The sequence below is a fragment of the Ictalurus punctatus genome, chromosome 12 (assembly GCF_001660625.3).
Source record: "Ictalurus punctatus breed USDA103 chromosome 12, Coco_2.0, whole genome shotgun sequence".
In the NCBI taxonomy this organism is placed as follows: Eukaryota; Metazoa; Chordata; class Actinopteri; order Siluriformes; family Ictaluridae; genus Ictalurus; species Ictalurus punctatus.
In genome coordinates, this window is record NC_030427.2 from 2,621,597 (window position 1) to 2,644,538 (window position 22,942).

At 40.4% G+C, this 22,942-nt stretch overlaps 1 long non-coding RNA gene across 6 annotated transcripts; it reads left to right on the top strand.

Moving 5' to 3' along the window:
* Positions 1-7,067: 7,067 nt before the first annotated feature.
* On the top strand, positions 7,068-22,633 carry LOC128634193 (uncharacterized). 6 transcript variants are annotated; one of them, XR_008397474.1, is made up of 12 exons: positions 7,069-7,105; positions 7,257-7,391; positions 8,305-8,358; positions 8,454-8,569; positions 11,114-11,221; positions 11,325-11,425; positions 11,547-11,720; positions 11,910-12,241; positions 12,525-12,684; positions 17,749-19,662; positions 22,396-22,460; positions 22,555-22,633. It is a non-coding gene; the product is annotated as an uncharacterized LOC128634193 (long non-coding RNA). The 6 variants fall into 6 exon arrangements; XR_008397473.1 differs by having other exon boundaries at positions 7,068-7,105; positions 11,114-11,228; positions 11,547-12,241; XR_008397471.1 differs by having other exon boundaries at positions 11,547-12,241.
* The last annotated feature ends 309 nt before the right edge of the window (positions 22,634-22,942 follow it).

Here is a 22,942-nt window from a genome sequence, read left to right on the forward strand (position 1 = left end):
ATTTTTATGTAGAGCAAGAATTCTTTTTTTTCACATCCTCAGAGAGTTCTTTGCCTTGAGGTGCCATGTCGAACTTCCAGTGACCAGTATGAGGGAGTGTGAGAGTGATGACACCAAATTTTACACACCTGCTCCCCATTCACACCTGAGACCTTGTAACACTAACAAGTCACATGACACCGGGGAGGGAAAATGGCTAATTGGACCCGATTTGGACATTTTTACTTGGGGGTGTACTCACTTTTGTTGCCAGCGGTTTAGACATTAATGGCTGTGTGTTGAGTTATTTTGAGGGGACAGCAAATTTACACTGTTACACAAGCTGTACACTCACTACTTTACATTGTAGCACAGTGTCATTTCTTCAGTGTGTCACATGAAAAGATATCATCAAATATTTACAAAAATGTGAGGGGTGTACTCACTTTATTGTGAAATACTGTACATCTTTTTATTTACTTTAATATTTATTCATAGTGTGTGTGTGTTTGTATTTATTTATAAATAAATAAATAGATAAATAAATAAATAGATAGATAGATAGATAGATAAATCGCAACGGTGGCGCATCTGACTCCAGATCAGAAGGTTGCGTGTTCAAATCGCGTCGGAGTCATTCAATGTGCTCTTTTTCACACAGACCCATGATTTTCTGCGTAGTCTAATAAGGATGCTGTTATATGGACTCCAATCTCTATGATGACCACCCATGTCTTTGTCAACTTCATGCTGAAAGGTAACAAAGCTTAGGTAGCAACACTCTCACCTAGTAACCATTAGTAACTTGACAACCTGCTGAATGTTTCCTTAGTTTGCCCATTTTGCTTGCTGAACAAAACATGCTGGAAAATGGCACCTTAGATGGTTTCATTGGTCCTCTCAGCGGATCTGGGGGGTACTACAACACCCAAACAGGGACTTGAACCCTGGACCCTCAGATTAAAAGTCTGATGCTCTACCGACTGAGCTATCTGGACTCGAAGAGAGAGAGCGCACTTTACCCTCAAGCTTGTAGGTCAGGCCTGTGGACGCTCTAGTTCAACGATTCTCACAGACATAAATGGTGCTCAGCCCCTGGCTTGGAAAGGGCCCATCCCATCTGGTTCTCATGGCTTTCTACAAACTATTAACACAGCTCAGCACCACTATTCAAGGATACAAACCAACAGGGTTCAACCACGGCTCTGTCCTTCATACTTCTTTACCCACTGACTGCCTGCAGTCTGAGACATACAAAGAGACAAGGTTCTTGTGAAACCTGTAAAATGGTGACGTTAACCAAGAGAATGTTGAACTTTGGTCCTATCTATTATGTTGGCCAGTTTCTAAGTTGAGATCAACTTAACCCCAGTGCTTTCTGTTTAACGACCTTGTTCGTATTTTTGTTTACAACTAGCACACTTTTGACCAGCATGTCGCTTGGAAATCGTTACCAGCATAACTCTTATTCGTAAGGCTCACTCTGAAGGCTTGTCTTGGTTCAAGGAATGCCTTCGTGTCATGGTATGAGAACAAGTAGAATAGCATCAGCATTTTTAATTAAACTTGGCTTTTCTGCACAAGGAGACCAAAATTTCTAACAAACACGTTAATTCCACACCACAAACTGACGTGTAATCTTGGCTCTGTATGCCTCGCAAAAAGCAGCTTTACGCCACCTTTGCCACTGATTGCCCATCGTCTGACACGTATAATGACACAAAGGCCTCGTACAAATGGTAAATGTGTGAAGTTACCCAAAAGAAGGCTGAACCATGGTTCTATCGCATAGGCAGTTGAGTCCCTGAGTTGCGCTTCAGGTATAAGTTGTCCACGCTTCACTCTCACGCACTGGGGTGAGATCTACCATTTGATCTTGAAAATCTCCCTTAATGTCCAGGGAAGGGAAACCAGCCAGGTTATGCCTTTAAAGGGCTCGTGCCTTGTCCTCTGAAAGAGCTCTTGCCCAGATGTCAGACACTAGTCGCAACAGTCACAGCCCACCACCTGTCTCCGAGTTCCAATGCGTCTTGAGCGCCACACTGATGAACAAGTATGCGTTGCACCATGGTGCGCTACAGGCTTTGCGCTGGGACCTCGTGGCGCAACGGTAGTGCGTCTGACTCCAGATCAGAAGGTTCAAATCATGACGGGGTCATTCAATGTGCTCTTTTTCACACAGACCCATGATTTTCTGCGCAGTCTAATAAGGATGCTGTTATATGGACTCCAATCTCTATGATGACCACCCATGTCTTTGTCAACTTCATGCTAAAAGGTAAGAAAGCTTAGGTAGCAACACTCTCACCTAGTAACCATTATTAATTTGACAACCTGCTGAATGTTTCCTAAATTTGCCCATTTTGCTTGCTGAACAAAACATGCTTGAAAACGACACCTTAGATGTTTTCACTGGACCTCTCAGAGGATCTGGAGGGTACTACAACACCCAAACAGGGACTTGAACCCTGGACCCTCAGATTAAAAGTCTGATGCTATATATATATATATATATATATATATATATATATATATATATATATATATATATAAATGAAATATATATATATATATATATATATATATATATATATATATATATATATTTCATTAGAAAAAGTGCAGTACATTTTCATGGTACGGTCAGTACTGTTTATTTTTGTAATAAAGCGAACTTAATTTTTCCACTGAGTGTTATATGTTCATTCAGTAGTAATCGGTTATTAGTAGGTGCTACCCGACTTGGTTATCGGCATCTGTAAGATCCACTGTCGATCAGCCTTTAAAATAGATTAATGTGTATGACATGATCTTCTTTAATTAATAAAGAAATGCACTTGTTGACAACTTGCTGTGGTATAAGGGGAATAAAACACTTCAGAATGTGCAGTTCTACCTTAGGGTGATAACGGTCACTCCACTTCATTGGATCGTTGACTGTTTTCCTATAACCGTATGTTTATTCCTTACATAAATTAAACACAAAGCATGTAGGGGTTCTACATGCATGTAGTATTTGTACAATCAATAACCTATTAGAGTAATACATTGTGGTATATAAACTGAACTTTGTGTTTGATGTGTCTGCAGTGCCCAAAGCCCGTGGTGGTGGCAGTGCATGGCGTTTGTGTGGAAGCAGGTCTGTTGGGAGTGTTAAGTACCATCATCTCATACACTCACCACAACTCTGGGAAGTTCCATCCATATTGTTTGCTGTCACTTTTCCTGCAAAGCTTTAACCATCAGAGAGTTATCTTTTACTGGGGCTTTTAGCTGCAGGAGACTGAATTACTAAGTTTTTTTTTTGTGGATCTGATTAATTCTTTCGCAGGAGTGGATCTAATCACAGCCTGTGATATTCGTCTGTGCACACAGCATGCCTGGTTTCAGGTGAAGGTATGAGGAACATTAACTTGCCATACATTGCTTGCTTACATGTTTACACCAAGATCGGTAAACAAGCTATTTTTGTCCATATGATCATATATAGAGATAGTAAGTGATGAGAAGATAAGAATGGGCTGATTGTTCTGACTCGTACAAGACCCTATGAAAGAGTTGACCACAAGGGGGCACACTCTGAACAATTATTTACATTTGCAGTTTGTTGAAGATTAAATAAACCACAGTGAGCATCAGATGTCTGGTTTTAATACGGAGTTTTATGATGAACTATTTTATGATATTACCATCTTGTCATTTATCAAAGAAGAGCTACAAAACCTGAAATTTGTTCATTTTTAGACAGAAAAATTCTGCAGTGTAGCTCTTCTAGTGGGCTTTCCCACTGGATGTTTAGTCCAACACAGAGCAGTTTGCATGAAAAGTTGGTAATGTGACCGTCGTAATGTGGACTGGGAAGTGCACTGCGGTACCGAACCCGAGACTACCTGTAGAAGGTGGTCCGAGTTCAGTTACAATGGAACTGTGAATGTGAATTGTCCCATGAATGTGAACGTAACTTGTATCCGGGTCCGCACTTGTTCAGGAAATAGAGTAACCTGTGCTGAAGGCCTGTTGTGGTGATGACGTGTCATGACATGTTTTGGCCCAAATCTGCAGTGACTTTGAAAAAGTGGAAGCTCCTCTGAATATTGTGGAGTTTCTTGATTTTGCGTTAATTTCTGTGATCACAAAATGGTGAAATTCTGGACTGACACATGGAAGATATGGAATGATAACAGAAGAATGTGACTTTGGGTTGTACCGTGTATTTTTTTCATGTACCTTTATTATTTAGTATAAATGAAGGCAAGTGTGTGTTCTGTTCTTCATCTCTGCAGTCGTGTGTTCCCTGATAGTCAATGATTGCTGGAGCTCTGGAAATAGCAGGTGAGATTGCAGGCCGGAGTCGCGTCGCTGTCCAGGGAACCAAAGTCAACCTCCCCTACTCCTGAGACCACAGTGTGACTGAGAGCCTAGACTACATGGTAAGAACCTGCTTAAGACATGAATAGCATTTTTAGCCTCAAGGTAGACCCATGCACACACAGTATGGCCACAAACACAAAGTAGTGCGGTCAAATCTGAGATTTCTCCTCTGTGTCTCCAGGCTACTTGGAACATGAACATGTTGCAGACACAGGATCTTATGAAGTCAGCGCAGGCAGCCCTGGAAAAGAAGAGTCCGAAAGACGTGCCCTTCTCCAAGCTTTAAAGGAGAAGATCCAGGGCTGTTGAAGCTGCGGTGGAACTGAGACATCATCATCCACAGATCTTTAGTTCTTCTTGCTAAGTCTCAGTTTTTTTTTAGTCTTTTTATTTTTAGTCTGGTCAAAAGACTGATTAGTGGAAGTGAAATGATAGATGAACTTTTAATTACTTGCTTTATTATTTGCAGGTGCCTTGTACAGTAAGACAGGGTAACTAATACTCAAAAGCTTTTTTTGTGTGTTAACATGTACAGTAGATGGACATATTTTTTCTGGTCCTGTGTGACTGCAGAATGTAGTGCAGTTAACACAGTAAATTTCCTTGGATGCTCACTTTTAACTCGAGGAGGTCACAGTTTGCCCAGACATCTTTTTTTAAATCCGTCAATCCGTCACCCACACGTCATTCTGGGGGACGAAGCGGAGGAAGCTGGACAGATAAATTTATTTATTTATTTATCATTGCTGTGTTTCCTCAATCGAGTGCAGAAAGAAGAAAAACAACACAACTGATGTAAAATAAAAATATAGAAAACAATCTAATGTAAGGTTCTGATCCGGTTTGCTTTCAGCAGGAAGGCTGTCCTCTTTCCTGTTGCTCTTTCTCTTCTATTAGTCCATTTGTCCAGTCTGAATCGGTTTTGATTCGTTTCGAGATGATTCGGAGTCGAATAATTTTCTAGTGAGAGTCGCACACTTCCAAACGAACTAGACTGAGATGAGTATTTGATTCTCACTAGAAAGTGATTCGACTCTGAATAAACTCGAAATGAATCAGTCAAACTGATTCAGACTCTATAAAAGGACTATGAGATGTGATTAAGATATATATTCCAATGTTTTGCTTTACAATTCCATTGTGTGTGTGTGTGTGTGTGTGTGTGTGTGTGTGTGTGTGTGTGTGCGCGCGCACGTGTGTTTTTCAGGAGAACGAGAAACTCGGACACAACAGTACATCCTGACCATTGGTACTGTGTACACATCAACATACACACACGTCTCCATGCTGGACATCTCAGGAGCTTTCACACAGTGCTAGGAATATCCCGGGACAGAGAAACGCACCTTCTAAGTGAGCGAGTTTAGCGTCAACCGGTGAAATTTGCTGTAGCGTGAACACTTCGCCTCTGTGAGCTTCACTCTCCGTAGGGTTCACTGTAATTAGACATAAAATGTACATAGTTTATTTTTCATGCATTTAGGATTTAATGTTTTTTTTTTTTTTACTCTTCGAGGAACAGAAATGATCTTTCGAGGCAGCTTCTTCATCACTACCTGCTCCGTTTGACTCAAAAATGTAACGACCGGTTTCAAAAAGTCACGATGTCTTCAGTTCATGAGATTTTACTGTTGAATTTAAACAGGAAATGTGAAATATTTTTTCCCTTTGTTTCCTCTACTGTCTTTTTGCTGTGATATTGAACACAGTTGTAATTTAAAAATAAATAAATAAATAAATAAATGATCATTCTAGTTCTCTCACTTTCCTTGTCCTAATTGTCCTGTATCTGTTAAATCTGTTTCATCTCTGGTCTTTCTGTCTGTATGAACACTTGTAGAAATGACTTGTAGTCCATATTTTTAAATGATTCGTGATTTTGAATTTAAATAAAGATATTCTTTAATTCTGCATTTTGTCATTTAATTATCATTAGAAATCAGAAGATCAGATTAAAGCCACAGCTTCTTTACCTGCTGGAGCTGTAAAACTTTCAATAAACCAGTCAATAGATCAGCTGGATAAATGTAGATTTTTATTTACTGATTAGATGTATTGATGGTGTTGATAGATTATTTGAAGATTTTTATTGATCTTTTACAGAATCATTCAGTTAAATATTTTTTTTAAAAACTTGATAAATAGTTGATTAAATAAATGTTGTGTAATGTACTGAGTCAAATATGAAAACTACAAATAAACAACATCTATTTATATCTGTGTATAATTAAAAACCTCTCTCAATACAAGAAATTCATATCCTAAATGTTGCAAGTGATTAATCTGATCATTTTATTCAGCTGTTTAATTATTACTTTCTAAATAATAAACAAATGAATGTTCTGGATTCATGAGGAATGTTTACATTTTGTGTCCAAACTCAAAAGTTTAAACAAAGTGTATATTTATGATAATAAAGCACAAAGAACGTGAAACCTCAACACGTCTACAATCATCGATGAATTAAATATTAATTAAAAAAATTAAATTAAACAAGAGTAAGATGAAGTATATTTTTAATTAAAATGTAATTAGGAGCACTTTTAAAGTGGATTTGATTTAAAATAATGATAAAGCTGTTTTTTTTTATGTATTTGTATATCTTATCCTCTATCGTGTTTAAGAAGAAGAGAATAATGAAGCTTTTTATGAAATAATATTTGGGTTTATTTTATTTTATTTTCTCCTCAAAGATTCAAATTTACGTCAACGTCCGTTACGTTGGTGACGTCACCACGAGCGCGAGAAGTCGAAGGTAGGAGCAGAAAGCGGTGCTAGTGTTAGTTCTGGCCCGTTTGGACCCAAACTAAAGTGAGTTTATTCGGTTCTGTGTAACCGAACCCGTTCTGTTTTTTGCTGTATTGTGTGTATGTGTGTAGTTAACGGTGTTAACACCTGTGTTTCAGGTGTATCAGTATGAAGCAGGCGGTGACGGCGCACTGATTCACTCTCGGAGCTCGGTTCACTAATGACCGAATCACCGAGGAACCGACCAAAGATAACTCACACCCGCACGGAGAAGAAGAACAAGAGGAGGAGAAGTGAGAAATAACATTTTAAAACTTTTTTTATTCACTCTGGTTCAGTATTAATGTTAATATTATACAAATATACTAGCGGTGCTAGCTTTTGAGGAGGCAGTCCAGTCCACGCATGCGCAGTGTAATTAATGAGCAAGCTATTCGAAATGTGATTAGCAAATAGGTCGATGTTATTTTTGATTCTATTTAAAACGATGAATTCACTCTGTCAATAACTGCCCCGTCTGAGAATACTGCATGATTTACTTTTATAAGTGGACGTGGCAGAACGACATTTAGCTTCACTGGCTAATTAGAGCTCTTTTACTAGTTTAATGGCTGAGTCATCCGGCTTCGCGCATGCGCAGTGTGGGTTAAGGCGCTATAGTTCTCTTCTTTTGAATTATTATTATTATTATTATTATTATTATTATTATTATTGAGACCATTTGGGGTGAATTTGGAGCATGTGGGGGGTTCGAGTGACCCCAGAATGATCTATAAATATTCTTTTAATATCTCCAGAACTGAAGCAGCACAAACGAAAATTTTTACGGCACAAACTATTCTGCCGATGTTTTGTGTTGGTGGGGGGTCCAACTTCACGCAGGTTGTGTGTGTGTGTGTGTGTGTGTGTGTGTGTGTGTGTGTGTGTGTGTGTGTGTGTGTGTGTGTGTGTGTGCTCTTCAAATATCCAGATGTTCGATGGTCAAGTGTGTAGTGTACAGATAGAGTGCACAATTTAAGAAATAGGAACCAGTCAGAGAGAGGACATCGAAATAAGAACAGAAAGCACTGACCAAATAAGGAAATAGATTAAACTGGTACACGGCGTATGGGAGGCAGGAGATTGTGACAGTTATGTTGAATTATAACGTGTTGGATTATAGAAATAAATAAAGTGGTACTGATGTGTGTGTGTGCGTGTTTTTAGGATGAGCTGGAGTAGGGCAAAGAGAACTGCATTCAGATCAAACGGATACGAGAGGTTATGACTCTCACTCACTCACTCACTCGCACACATCTATACACACACTTCTCGACACAGATCCCTAACTATCATTTCTGGTGTGTGTGTGTTAGAGGTGGCCGAGTTGTTTGAGGATCTAAAGAATCGAGTGTCACAATTCAACATGCACATCAGCGAAACTTCTCCCTCTGACTACACCAGCACGCACGCACAGAAATTCATAGTGCAGGTAACACACGCGCACACACACACGAGTAGAGCAGGTGTAGTTTAACAGCATATGTGTATAAAGAGGCTTTTTTCTTCAGGTCAAAATATATACAGCAGGGGTGCCCAATATGTCGATCGCGATCGACTGGTCGATCGCAAAGGAAGTGCAGGTAGATCGCTAGTTGACGTAGTTAGTTGACGTACAGGGCAGCCAGTCTGAGATCTCGTCTTTTCTCTCACCACACGTGTGCGATCAAGCGCGCCAGTGCTAAAGGCTAGCAAGCGAAATCGTGGGGAGAGGACATTTTTCAGTCTTTTAAAGACTTCATTGACAAAACCCAGCTCCAGTGTGCAAATTGATATCAGTCAATGGTTGAGCAGTGCAAATGGATTCATTGCCAAGTGCAGGGAAGACGATGCTTTCCCTGACTTCTTTAACTACCACTGTGTTGTGGATAAAAAATGTCATAAAATAAACATAAGGGAGACATAGCATCCAGCAAAAGGGAGAAGAAGAAAAAAACGGGCACCTAGACACATAGAAGCGGGATTAGGCGGACATTGACAGATTGGAATTACACTTTAAAGATCTTTAAGAGCAGTAGTAGTCAAAAAAAGCCCCCCCCCCCCCCCCCCGAGATAACGATAAGACCAAGGTCCCTCCCGGTTGTTTAGTCGTCTTGTCTACGTCATTTTATTTACCTAGGTAATTGAGAATCCTGGTTTCTGACCACCTAAGGTGAATGAGAATCCTGGTTTCTGACCACCTAGGTAAATGAGAATCCTGGTTTCTGATTCTCTATGTAATTCAAAACGCTGGGTTTTTATTTTCTGGGTTATTAGAAATGCCTGGGTTCTGATTCTATGTGTAAGTGAAATAGGCCTTTTCTGGAAACATATGGGTTATCTAGTGTGTAAATACAGTATAAATACTGGAGCTTAAGCTCAGGGTAGGGGGATCACTTCTGAGAATTCTCATCGGTGTGGATCTCGTGCAATAAAGCTGGAACAATAAAGCTGGACCCTTGCTTCTTCTCACTCACGGCTGGTGTATTTTTTCCATCTCCAACTGGTCTCAGAGGTAGATGTGAGTATTTATTGGCTTTTAAGTTGAGTTTTAAATGTTTTTGAGTAATAGGCTAAATTTGAGCCAACAACTGCATAATACACCAACAAGCCTTATGCACAAGAATGCTAAACGTGAAAGAGATCATGGATGTTGAAACAAAGATCGCCTGTTCTATACGTGCTAGTTCACTTCAAAGACGGCTGTTCCGTGCGCATCTGGAGAAGGCAGACTACGACCAATCAGCTCCTGCTACACACTGACGTGAGACGGCTTAGTAGGTGTAAATTCCTGCAGAGATTTCGAGAGCTCTGTCCGGAGATAAGCGAGTTTCTTTTTGCTGTTAAACATACAGAATACACCCAGGTCAATGATGATCAGTGGTTGCTGGACTTTTTTTAACCGAGCATTTTTAACCGATCTGACCAACTTAATTTGGAGCTGCAAGGAAAAGACAAAAATTAAAGGCAGTTAATGCCTTTAAACGGAAAATGCAACTTCTGTTCTCAAAGCTGCAGCGCCATGTTTTTAGGAACTTTCAAAACCTCCCGTCAGATCTGGAGACGCAGCGGAATTGCTGCTTGTGCGCAGTTTAACATTGCACGCTACACGGAGCAGATTGACGGCTGTCGGTCAGAGTTTGACAGACGCTTTCAAGACTTTGCTTTATTGGAGGCATTCGCCACATTCATGTGCTACCCGTTTAGGGACAATGTTGAGGTTGATTCACTCGCATCGAAAATTGCAGCGCTGTTTCACCTGAACTCGTCTGAAGTGGAGGATGAGATTTTTTGAAACTACAGACTGACATTCAGCTGAAGTCCAGGGCTCATGGACAGTTCTGGACTTACTCACAGGGGAAAAGTACCCAAACATGAGGAAATGTGCCACCTCCTTGACTGCATTATTTGGCTCTACTTATTTATGTGAGTCAGCCTTTTCCCTCATGAAGATCATTAAGTCCAAATACCGTTCCACAATGACTGATCATCATTTGGAGGCCTGCTTGAGGCTGGCTACCAGCAGCTACTGTCCGGACTATGCAACCCTGACTGATTCTATTCAGTGCAAGTCATCAGAGTAAGGTAATGACCAAAAATGTACTGAATTGTATCGTGCCATAAGGGTTCATGCAGTTATGCAAGGTACATGAACATATATTGTATGTATGTGTGTGTATATATATATATATATATATATATAAGTATACGCAGTATATAAATAAATATGTTTAGCATTTTTAGTGTAGGTAGATCTCTTTGACTGGTCATGTTAAAAGTAGCTCGCAAGTCAAAAAAATGTGGGCACCCCTGATGTACAGTAAATATAAATATTAGTCATAATTCGCAGCCTTAGAAGCACAAGCATCCAAAGTAAAATTGCAAATGCAGAGTTTAAAATTGTCACCATGACGACAAAGTCCAAGAAGTGTAACTTACTCCTGCAGAAAATAAATAATAATTATTATTAAGTATCAGTGATGTTTCCGTTGTTCAGGTGGCGATTGCAGGCACATTTTATCCGAACTGCTTCCTCCAGGGAACTGTGGACGAGGAGCTCGCCTCCAAGGAACTCTATGGAAACGACCCCAGGACCACCGTAGTGGTATTCAGTCAGCTTCCATTTAACTAGGGGATTATTATTATTATTATTATTATTATTATTATTAATATTTCTCTCTCTCCCTCCCTCTCTCTCTCTCTCTCAGGTGTGTAATCTCCCTCCATTTGCATTCCTCTACTATAAACAGCTCCAGTCTCTCTTCAGACACTGTGGTTAAATCAAATCCATCTCCTTTGACAGCTCCAGGTGTGTGTGACACCACTGTGTGTGTGTGTGTGTGTGTGTGTGTGTGTGTGTGTGTGTGTGTGTGTGTGTGTGTTTAATTGTGATTTTCTATAAACATGTATTGTGGGTCTGTGTGTATCAGGGCCTATGTAGAGTTCTACCGCTCGTCAATGAGAGGTTCTGGCGTTCTCCCAGAGGTCTCTCTGTCTCTCCTCCTCACGCAGCAGAGACTTCCTCTCCATCTCAACGTTTAACCCGCTGGAGAGGTGGAGACTTGGGCAGGGGGGTAGTGTATCTCACACCTCAGATATACACGGTACACACACTCTGCAGCGAGCATCATCAGATGAGTCATGGTTACATTTTAAGTGAGAGTAGTCATGTGACCACATCCCCTAGACAGTGTGATGTTTAGATGATGTTCTGTACATTAGTGCTGTTCTGTTACAGGTCTCTCTCTCTGTGTCTCTCTCACTCACTGTGTGTGTGTGTGTGTCTCTCTCAGGGTGAATGTGGATTTTCAGAATCAGTCAGTGAGCCCTGTCGGGGTTCTGAGCAGCTCCGTTGAGGTGGAGAATCTTCCGTCTAACCCTGTCTTTATCGTCAATATCACCGAGGTGTCTGTTCCGCCTCTTTCACTTTCAGTGCACAAATAAAAAAGAAGCTGTGTGTGTGTGTGTGTGTGTGTGTGTGTGTGTGTGTGTGTGCGCGCACTAACAGGAGGTCCAGGTGCAGCCTTTGGATATTGATGAAGATTTACTGCCCCTGCAAGACCTTCCTCGACTGCGTAGTCTGGAGCAAAGGATACAACAGAGCCCAGATTACAAGCAAAATCTGGTGAGTTTTTTTCCTTTTTGTTAACAACTACTTGCACAATTACACAGCTACTGAGAGCATTTCTGTTTTCTCAAGGTGACACACTCGTACTCAAAGCACAACACTGAACACCACTTTGATATGAGGGAACAGTTATGACCTACTCTTTAGTAGAGATGGAAAGCACACAGGGCAGGGTAACTGCAGGAGTAGTGAGAAGCACTGACACAGTTGATGAGGCAATACATGCTTATTAATTATTTGTTTTTATACTAGTGTATATTATTTTTTAAATCGGTTTCAGGTAAACTGGTTGGCGCTTATTGACGGGGTGTATGTGCGTGACTGCACCTGGCGCATATTGAAGAGGGTGATTGCTAACTCCCTGGCAAAGAATCTCAATTGGAGGGGAGTCAATGGAAAGACTTCACTGTCCGCTCTCCAACTCGGAGAGGTCGTGATTGGTAAGTATATCTGTTTACATACAGAATTAGCTGTCTCTCTCAGATGATATGTAAGGGGTAATCCACGGCTAGATGTGCATTAAACGATTTTAATGCATGATGTGGAGGAAAAGAACCACTCGTTCAAATCGTTTAATGCACACCTAGCCATGGATTACCCGCCTATACCATGGTCTTTCCACAATTAATAACGTTAAAGCTGTCATTGGTTTAGAAGTGCAAACTTTGATTAGAAGTTTAAAATAAACTTTGGGAGGTCCCACTTCGGCTCTAATTGGCTATTTATATTTCTCTGGTTTACTTTATTTAAATGGTTAGTAGTCATATGGATCCCAGCATAGCTGGGACAGGCACGCCTTTAAGATTTATTAGTTGGAACGTCAGAGGTATGGGTAATCCTGTCAAGACATCTAAGGATTTTATACATTTGAAACATTTAAACTTCAATATAGTATTTTTACAGGAGACGCACCTACGTCTTAAAGTATTAAAGATCATCAAAGGTTACACTGCCCTTGGGTGAGTCAAGTCTTCCACTCGAACTTTAATTCGAAAGCAAGAGGGGTCGCTATTTTAATTGACAAAAGGTCACAGTTTTCCTCCACTAACGTTGTTGCTGATGTGAACGGTAGATATATTATAGTTGCTGGTACTCTGATGCAAAGACAGGTGTTGTTGGTAAATGTACACGCTCCAAACTTTGATGATGTGGAATTTGCTAATAGATTGTTGAGCAATCTCCCTTTTTAAATACTCACCTGTAGATTTTCGGTGGAGATTTAAACTGTGTAATTCACCAAAACTTTGATCGGTCTAATCCCCGTACTCTGAATCAATCTGCTATGTCTAAAACATTTTCCGATTTTATGGGTCAGAACGGTCTCGTTGATCCCTGGAGATCCCGTAACTCTGCTCTTAAAAAGTTTTCTTTCTTCTCCCAGGTGCTATCCTATTGAAATCCTATTCGAGGATTGATTATTTTTTATAGACAGCACTCTTGATTCTTGTGTAGTTTCTTCTGACTATTTGGGTATTGTAATTTCTGACCATGCGATCATGAATTAGATATTCATCTTTCTATTTATAAACGTAGCCCACCGCCTTGGAGATTTAATTCTCTTCTTTTAGCAGACAGTGAATTCTGTGAGTTCATTTCTACTTCTATGGATGACTTTCTTTTCTTCAGTCAGAATGACTCCACCTCTTATTCATTGTTATGGGAGACACTTAAATCCTATATCAGAGGGCAGATTATTTCTTACTCCACTCTCTGTAATTAAAAGCGCACTGCTAGGGTTAATGAACTTACATCTGCGATCAGTAGTCTCGATCAAAGATGTGCGTTGAACCCCTCTCCAGAACTTCTTAAACAGCGAATCGACTTACAGGCAGAATTCAATCTTATTTCGACTAAAGAGGCGGAACGCTTGTTGTTACGTACTCCTGGTTCATATTATGAACATGGCGATGAGCCGAGTCGTTTACTGGCACGTCAGCTACGGCGACAGGCCGCTTCCCGTCTCATACCTAGTGTTAAAAACACTCATAATATCGTCACTACAGAGCCCATGGAAATTAATGCTACTTTTAAATGGTTTTACTCTTCACCTTATAAATCTGAATTTCCTGCAGACGATACTAAAGTGAATGCATTTCTTCAAGACCTTTGTAACCCTGTTAGTGATTCGAATACTGCCATGCAACTGGACTCCCCACTCTCTTCAAGAAATTTGAATTCAGTTAAAACTATGCAATCTAACAAAGCTCCTGGCCCGGACGGGTTTCCAGTTGAATTTTTTAAAATGTTTATTGGAAAATTAGCTCCATTGCTTTTATCTGTGTTCAACGAATCCTTGGAATGTGTCTTTGCCTCTGACTCTGACACAAACCACGATAGTTCTGCTTCTTAAGGAGGGTAAGGATCCAACCTCCTGTGGTTCTTATAGGCCGCTGTCTCTGCTTAATGCAGATGTAAAGGTGTTGGTGAAAGTAATGGCATCTCGTTTAGAGGACATTATCCCTTATATTATATGTGAAGAGCAGAAGGGTTTTATAAAGGGACGTCAGATGTTTTTCAATACCCGTACGCTCTTTAATATAATTTGTTCAAAGCATTCGGCAGTGCTTCCTGAGATTGTGATTTCATTAGATGCTGAAAAAAGCATTTGATAGGGTTGAGTGGGAGTATTTGTTTGCAGTCTTGAGGAAGTTCGGATTTGGGGATGAGTTTATTTCTTGGATTAGCCTCCTTTACTCAACCCCTAATGCCAGGGTTCAGACAAACGATCTCGTCAAGGTTGTCCTTTATCCCCTCTGCTTTTTGCTGTCGCTATCGTACCTCTGTCTATCGCATTAAGATCTTCTCCCTTGTTTAAAGGAATAGTTCTATACGGTGTAGAATACAAATTGTCGCTATATGCTGATGATTTGTTATTGTATGTAACCGATCCTGTTGCCTCTATGCCAGCTATCTTGGCTGTTCTGGAATCCTTCGGTGTTGTCTCTGGTTATAAATTAAACTTGGATAAAAGCGACTGTTTTCCTGTCAATGCTGCAGCATTTTCTCTCCAACAGTCAGATTTACCGTTTCGATTTAGTCAGTAAGGGTTTAAATACCTAGGTATCAACGTGACACGTTCTCTATCTAATCTTTCATCAGCAAACTTCACTCCCCTTATCTCAAAGGTTAAATCTAACATTCAGAGTTGGGTAACTTACCCCTTTCTCTAATTGTCAGGATCAATGTCGTCAAAATGAATATATTACCGAAGTTTCTTTTCTTGTTCCAGCAAGTGCCTCTTTCTCTGCCAGAATCATTCTTCGATTCATTGGATAAGATAATTAGTACTTTTATTTGGGGAGGGAAGCCACCAAGGGTTAGTAAATTATTGCAGAAATGTAGACTTAGTGGAGGACTTGCATTACCCAATTTTCAATTCTATTACTGGGCTGCGCACATCCATAAACTCTGCTACTGGGTTAAATCTCCTGGATCTTCTTGGTCTAAATTGGAACTATTGTCGTGTAGGGAATCCTCTTTACCTGCTTTACTTTACTCCTCTTTACCTACAAAACTCTCCCTATATACTGATAATCTAGTTGTCCTCAACACTTATGACTTGGTATCAGTTTAGACGGCGCTTTAAATTTGTAGGTGCATCCTCTTTGTGTCCTTTAGTCAACAACCATCTATTTCCTCCATCGTGTTTGGACTCCACATTCTCAGTGTGGGATGACAAGGGTATTGAACAAGTTAGAAATCTTGAATCAAGTTAGAAATATCACGAAGGTGTGTTCGATAGCTTTGCCAATCTGGCATACACTTATGACCTCCCTGTGACTCATTTTTTTCGGTATTTTCAAATTCGGAATTTCGTTTCTAGATGTTTTCCTGATTTCCCCTCTGCGCCTCCTGAACAGGCTTGGGAAAGCTTGTTTTCAAACAATCCACATCAGAGAGGAATGATTTCTAGGATTTATGATTTCATTCTGGCGTTAGGTAGTGAGTCGTGTAACAAAGTTAGGAATGCGTGGGAAACGGAGTTAGGAGTACAGATAAGTGAGGGGTGTTGGGAACGTGCTATAGGGAGGGTACAGTCTACCACTTCCTGTGCTCGTCTTGGACTCACCCAGTTCAAAGTTTTACACAGAGTCCATCTGTCCAAGTCGAGACTTTCTGTGATGTATCCGGACGTAGAGGACAAGTGTGATAAATGCCATGGCTCTCCCTGTCATCTTGGCCATAGGTTTTTCTTCTGCCCTGATCTCCATGGTTTTTGGACTGGTTTTTTACCATCATGTACACTATTCTCAGGGTAGATTTAAAACCTTGTCCATTGATTGCTGTATTTGGGATTCCTGATGCCTCAGTTCCATTGAGCTTGATACAAAAGGATGTTTTTGCTTTCACATCCCTCATAGCAAGACGTTCCCTACTGTTGCAGTGGAAGTCTGCTAAATACCCATCTATCTCCCAGCGGCTAAAGGGCGTGATGTTTTTTCTGAAACTCGAGAAAATAACATATAGGATGAATGGTTGTACGGACAAGTTTTTTTATAAAGGGCATCCCTTTATTGTATACTTTATGGAGTTAGACACTTCCCACTTAAATTTTTGTGCCTGTTGTTGGATTTTACAATATCTTTATAACCAGCGACAGTTATTGGGTATCCATGATGAGGCGGGGGGCGGGTTTTCTGCATTTTTAATTTTGTTTTCCTTTGTTAGTGAAAAAAGAAGAAAAACCTGTGAATGTTTACTGCTGTGTGTCGCTCAATTTGTTTTCCTTGGGAAAGGGAGGGGAGGAGAGAAGAGAAGAGAAAAGGTGATGTTCAGCTGACATGTAGACGTGTTCAGGAGAAATGTTCAATAAAAATGAAACTGGAAAGAAAAAAGTAGTTTAAAATAAACTTTAATTTCCATAAGTTAGGTGGTTAGATCTGGAATTTTGTCTGAAGTAAATCAGACACACAGATAAAGTAGTGTGATAAGATTTAGGAATGATCACGGTGATCAAACTGGCTGGAATTACCTGTGCAATAAACAGTTACAGTGAGGGGAAAAAAGTATTTGATCCCCTGCTGATTTTGTACGTTTGCCCACTGACAAAGAAATGATCCGTCTATAACTTTAATGGTAGATTTATTTGAACAGTGAGAGACAGAATAACAACAAAAAAATCCAGAAAAACGCACGTCAAAAATGTTATAAATTAATTTGCATTTTAATGAGGTAAAAGTATTTGACCCCCTCTCAATCAGAAAGATTTCTGGCTCCCAGGTGTCTTTTATTTTTTAATTTTTGACATGCGTTTTTCTGGATTTTTTTTGTTATTCTGTCTCTCACTGTTCAAATACAACTACCATTAAAATTATAGACTGATCATTTCTTTGTCAGTGGGCAAACGTACAAAATCAGCAGGGGAACAAATACTTTTTTCCCTCACTGTATAATGCACACCTTCCAGCCAATCAGAATCCAGTATTCACACTGACCGTGGTATAAGTGTAATTAATGCTTAAGATTCATAATGACCTTACGATATGTGTTGCTTTATTCCAAAGCTGCAGTTCATAGAAACCTCTTCACGGCTAAAGCTGCAGAGATGGAGGTCGAGGGGTCCATGAAGAGGCGGCTCCAGCTGGCATCAGATCGAGAGTGTGGGCGCAAGAGCAGACTTTTGATAAAGGAGGGTATTTACAGTGTTTTAACTGCTGTGTTTTTTGCGCTATTTATTAATTTGTTAAAATGTTCATATTATAGTCTATTTTTAATTGTTTATAAAAGTCCTTGATGTTTTTAAGTGGCTGAATTAGTGTGTGTGCACGCGTGTGTGTGTGTGTTGGTAGCTGGGTGGGTATATAGTTCTGGTCGGAAGTTGACGTACCCCTTGCAGGAGAAAGAGACCCTGTGTAATCTGTTTAAACGACTTTTACGCATGTTTTGCAGAGAGATCATTTTCACCTTGCTGTTTGGGTCTCTGTCCCACACTGTTACAGTGCAGTATTGAGAGCGCGCGGGAGATCGATTTTCTATCAGAAACAGTAACTATATAAAATGGACGTCAACACGCACCACTCTGTGAGGTCATTTCTCGCTCTCAACAGAGTAGTTGTGATTGTTCAGTGTTTACGACGGGGCCAAAACATTCAAGGCCATGGTGTATTTTGACTGTTCCTGTAGCATAATCTCACCAAACTGTGTGTACACGAGTCCACAGACACTGAGTCTATTCACAGTTCCATGCTGTGTAGATGTTCTGCTCATCCTCACTGTACCGTAAAGATCAGAACCTCACATCTGCAACCTTGTAGCTTTCCTTAATCAACACGACTGCGACCAAGCTTGTGTAGCACTACTATTTTTAGATCTCCGCCTCTCAAATCTATTGGCGCCCTGCGCGTCCGCCTCTCAAATCTATTGGCGCCCTACGCGTCCGGCTCTCAAATCTATTGGTGCCCTATGCGGCCGGCTCGCAAATCTATCGCCGCCCTACGCGGCCGGCTCTCAAATGTATTGGCGCCCTACGCGTCCGGCTCTCAAAACTATTGGTGCCCTTAGTGTCGGCTCTCAAAAGTATTGGCGCCCTTCACGGGCAGCTCTCAAAAGTATTGGCACCCGATCCAAATTTTGCCACAGCAAGCACCACTCACATTTTCTTCAGGAAATGTCCCTTAAAATAATAAAAAGTCTCTCACTAGGCTCTGTGTCGAGATAAACGTAAAAACATCTTGAGCTTGTGTTCACCACAGACCTTATTTCCGGCATTTAACCCAAAACCCCATTGACGGAAGTGCTAATACGCTGAATCGTTTCTGGATTTCACGACTCATTCCTGCAGCACTCTGTAAGACGGGCTGTTGTTATCAAACCATTGAAATCGGATAAGCGCTTTGGTAATGATTCTTTAAATGAACCGATTCAGAATCCTCTTCTTGAATCGTTTGAGTCGTTCTCATTCAGGGTTGCGCGTGTGGGTTGCTTTTCCTGCACGTGTAATCAGCACGTGTTCACAGTGCTGATTACACTCGACAGAAATTTCATACTGAAGTATTTTATATTTTCTGGGTCTAAACAGAGCAGAAGTATTGCTAATGTGTTGTACAGATTCTATTGGACTGGTGAACTGTGTGGATTTGTATATTTAACCCAGTTTAATATGGCCTGCTTTGTTCAGTCAGAGACAAGTAAATCTGTTCTAATGTTCATTTATTTTCCATAGATAAAACAAATGTTTGCTTACACATGAATACGTACTTTATGCCTTCAGAATGGTGGAGATTTGTCTCTTAACTATTTTAAATTTGGTTCTCTTCAACAGGTTGTGTTTGAGTTGTGCAGGCTTGTGTCACCTGACTTAAAGAAGGCATTGTTTGAAGGGCTTGATCAGCACCTCCCACGGCTCCTGCAGTTGTACAACACCGAGAGGCAGTGAAATACCCGAAATCCAACATGTGATGACCCGCATTGATCAAGAGGTAAGTCTAATGAACTTTAGTTTGTTCTGCTCCAGAAATGAGCCGAGATCCAGCAGAACAGCACTGATAGTTGTGTAATAGACGTGCACAGTAGAGCTGTCGTGATTAATTAATAATCTTATAATGTGATTACTTGATGGCCGTAGACAAAACTCTATACATGTGAAATGTTTTGTTGAAGTTCAGATGAATCTCTGATGTACAGAATCTTCAACAGAGTTCTGCAGAAAGATTTTGAGTGCCTGTCATTCACCAGAACAAATTTGCAGTTGAACAGTCTGTCTAAAAGAAAAAATCTAAACACACAATATAAAATTCCTGCAGTGTGAATAAAGCCTTTGTGTTGCTTTTAGCAAACATGTCTAGTACTCTCGGTTCAATGTACACAATTTACCCCATTTAAATGCATTTTGGAAATTGTTCCACATGGCCTTAAAGTGTGAATATTCACTGTATGCCAAATAAGTAATCGAAGAATGGAATGGATTTTTTTTTCTTCTCTAATGGACCATTAATCACAATTATAAAAGATGATGCATCAGGTACAAAGTATCAGCCCCCCCCCCCCCCCCCCCCCCCCCCCCAAAAAAAAATAGGTGCATGACTTCTTCTGCTGCACCATTTCCACTGTGTGTGTGTGTGTGTGTGTGTGTGTGTGTGTGTGTGTGTTTACAAATCACTTTGAGGTAAAAATATTTTAAGGCAGCCACTTTCACCTTCCTACAACAATTGGTGACTGGTCTGAGGTGAAGCTTCTTGTCATGTTACTGTGGTCATGGATCACATTGTGGAGATCTCTGTAATGTAACCGTTTCTGTAATTATCCTTACTCGCCTTTGCTCTTTTGTGCTTCTGTGTCTTCTGTTGGTGCTTTATACTGCTTTTTAGGGCCCGAGCACTGCTGCTGCGAAGCCCTATTGGATCTGCTCCTTTTTTTAATTATTATTAATTTTTTCATGCATTCGTGTGGTTTTTAAGTGCCTAAACGTACCTGAAAACTCACGAAACTTGGCAAACGCGCCAGCACTGGTGAAAATTTAAGTTACGTAGGGCATGGTCGAGGAGCTCCATAGCACCCCCGAATGCAGGCGATGGTCAGGGTGAAGTTGCTCCGATGTGCACATGATGTACCATAGTCATTGCTCTCAAAGTTCATCAAGGTTCACATGGTTGTATCTGACTCCACCCAACAGGAAGTTGGTCATGTTGGATGAAATGTTGGATTTTAAAAGTTTCCCATGGTGTTTTGAGAGACTTAACATGGCTGAAAATCCATGAAACTTTGCAGAAGCATTTGTCTTACGACATTAATTGATGTGATGTTGCATTTTATCATAGTTGTGCCTCATAGGCTCCATAGCGCCCCCTATGTTTTAAATGCACATTTGACATCATTGGAATGCTCAAACTATTATTTCACACACTTGTTAAAGTATGGCAAAATTACGTTTATTTGGTCATTTAACTTAGGTGTGGCAAAACTAAACTCAGCAGGAAGTCAGCATTTTGATTTTTCTCTTAATTTTTTCCTCCGTTTTTTGCCATTTCCAGGCCTTGTACTTTAACGTACTCCTCCTGGAGCTTTCATCAGTTCGGCATCACATTCGGTCAGTCTCATCTACAGGCATTGACGATGCTAAATTGCGAAGCTTTTGAATTTTTGCTGCTTGCCGTGGGCGTGGCGCTCTCACAAATTTAGAAGTTTCACCATGAAAAAGGAAGTTGTTATAACTCAAACATAGAATGTCCAATCTAGGGATGTCACGATACCAAAAATCTAGTAGTCGGTACTGATACCAGCAAAAATACTCGATACCATGGTGTGTATAAATAAATAATACTTTTAACTCCTTTATTTAAACACTTGAGCATTATAAAAAACAATAGTGGCAACAGTCACATAATATAAAAAAAGCAATTACAAAATAGATATATAATAAATATGTAGGCATAAAATGTTTTTTCTTCGAGATGTTCTGAAATGAGGTCTGGTTTCGGTGTATAGTTTGGGGATCTCTATATACATGAAGTAAGAGAGAGGGGGTAGGTGGAGCAATTTCATTTTAGCCCAGAACCTTTTAGCTTGCCTTTGCCAGGAGGTTCAGACTTGGCTTTCAACAAGATAAAGAGCCAAGCATACTTCCAAATGCACACCAAAATGCTTCAAGAAACTCAAAATCAGTGTTTTACAATGAGCTTAAAATGTCCTCCATGGTGGCATGGACCAGGACCCCTCGGTCTGCAGCATTACAGGAAGATTTCAGGTTAGACATTATGGGAAGAGTCTCGGTGCTGTTATTGTCTCTGGGGCAGACATCAGTTAACCCTGTGACCCCTTCCCTGGAGAGAACAGCATTACAATGCTGAAAACAGTTTTTGTAAATAATAATTCACTACTTAAAGCATGTACCCGAGCTCCTGCTACGCAGTAACTAAAACTGTCTGCAACTCACGTGTTACTTCATTCTTTAGTTCCTTCTCTTAAGTGCAGAGCCTCTGTCAGATTGTGTGATTGATAAAGAAAAGCACATAAATGACAAAATACCAGTTTGAGTGCCTAGTGGTCTAATGAGGAAATGCTCTTTGGAAGCTCAATATATGCACTTATCCGTTTGCATTTTGATTTGGCTGTTAGTGCTGGGGATGTCCTTAAGGTGATGTGCTGCTTTTGGCAGATTTAGTCATTCTCTTTAGTCACATGAGCACTAATGGTTTTTCTAAATTTTTATGTAGTTTATTTTGGATACAGGCAGAGGAAGCTCAGCGAAAGCTTAAGAGACAGAATGGAGAGGACCCAGGTAAGCTATTTCTTCAGTGATTATAGTCATATCTGAAAATGATTGGTCAGTTGAATGCAGATTGCTGAAGTGTGAGTGTCTGTGTGTGTCGTAGCCCTGCCTCCATTCTGCCCACTGTTTGCCAGCTTGGGAAACATTCTGCAGTGTGACGTGCTGCTTGGCATGCTGGGAGCTGTGCTGCAGTGGGCTATGGAGCCCAGTGGAGGACACTGGTCTGAGTCCATGCTGCAGAGGGTAAATGTTTGGATGTTTTGTTAAAATGACATGATAGTGTAGTAAATTCAACAAAATTCCACTTGCTATGCTGTGTTCATGAGCATCACTTTTTAATGACTGAGTAGTGTTCACAATTCTGTATGCGTGTGTTGCTACAGGTGCTGCACTTGATAGGCATGGCTCTGCTGGAGGAGCAGCAACAGCTAGAGAACATTGGGGATGACGATGAAGTTACTTTCAACTTCACCCTCAAAATCTCCCGTAAG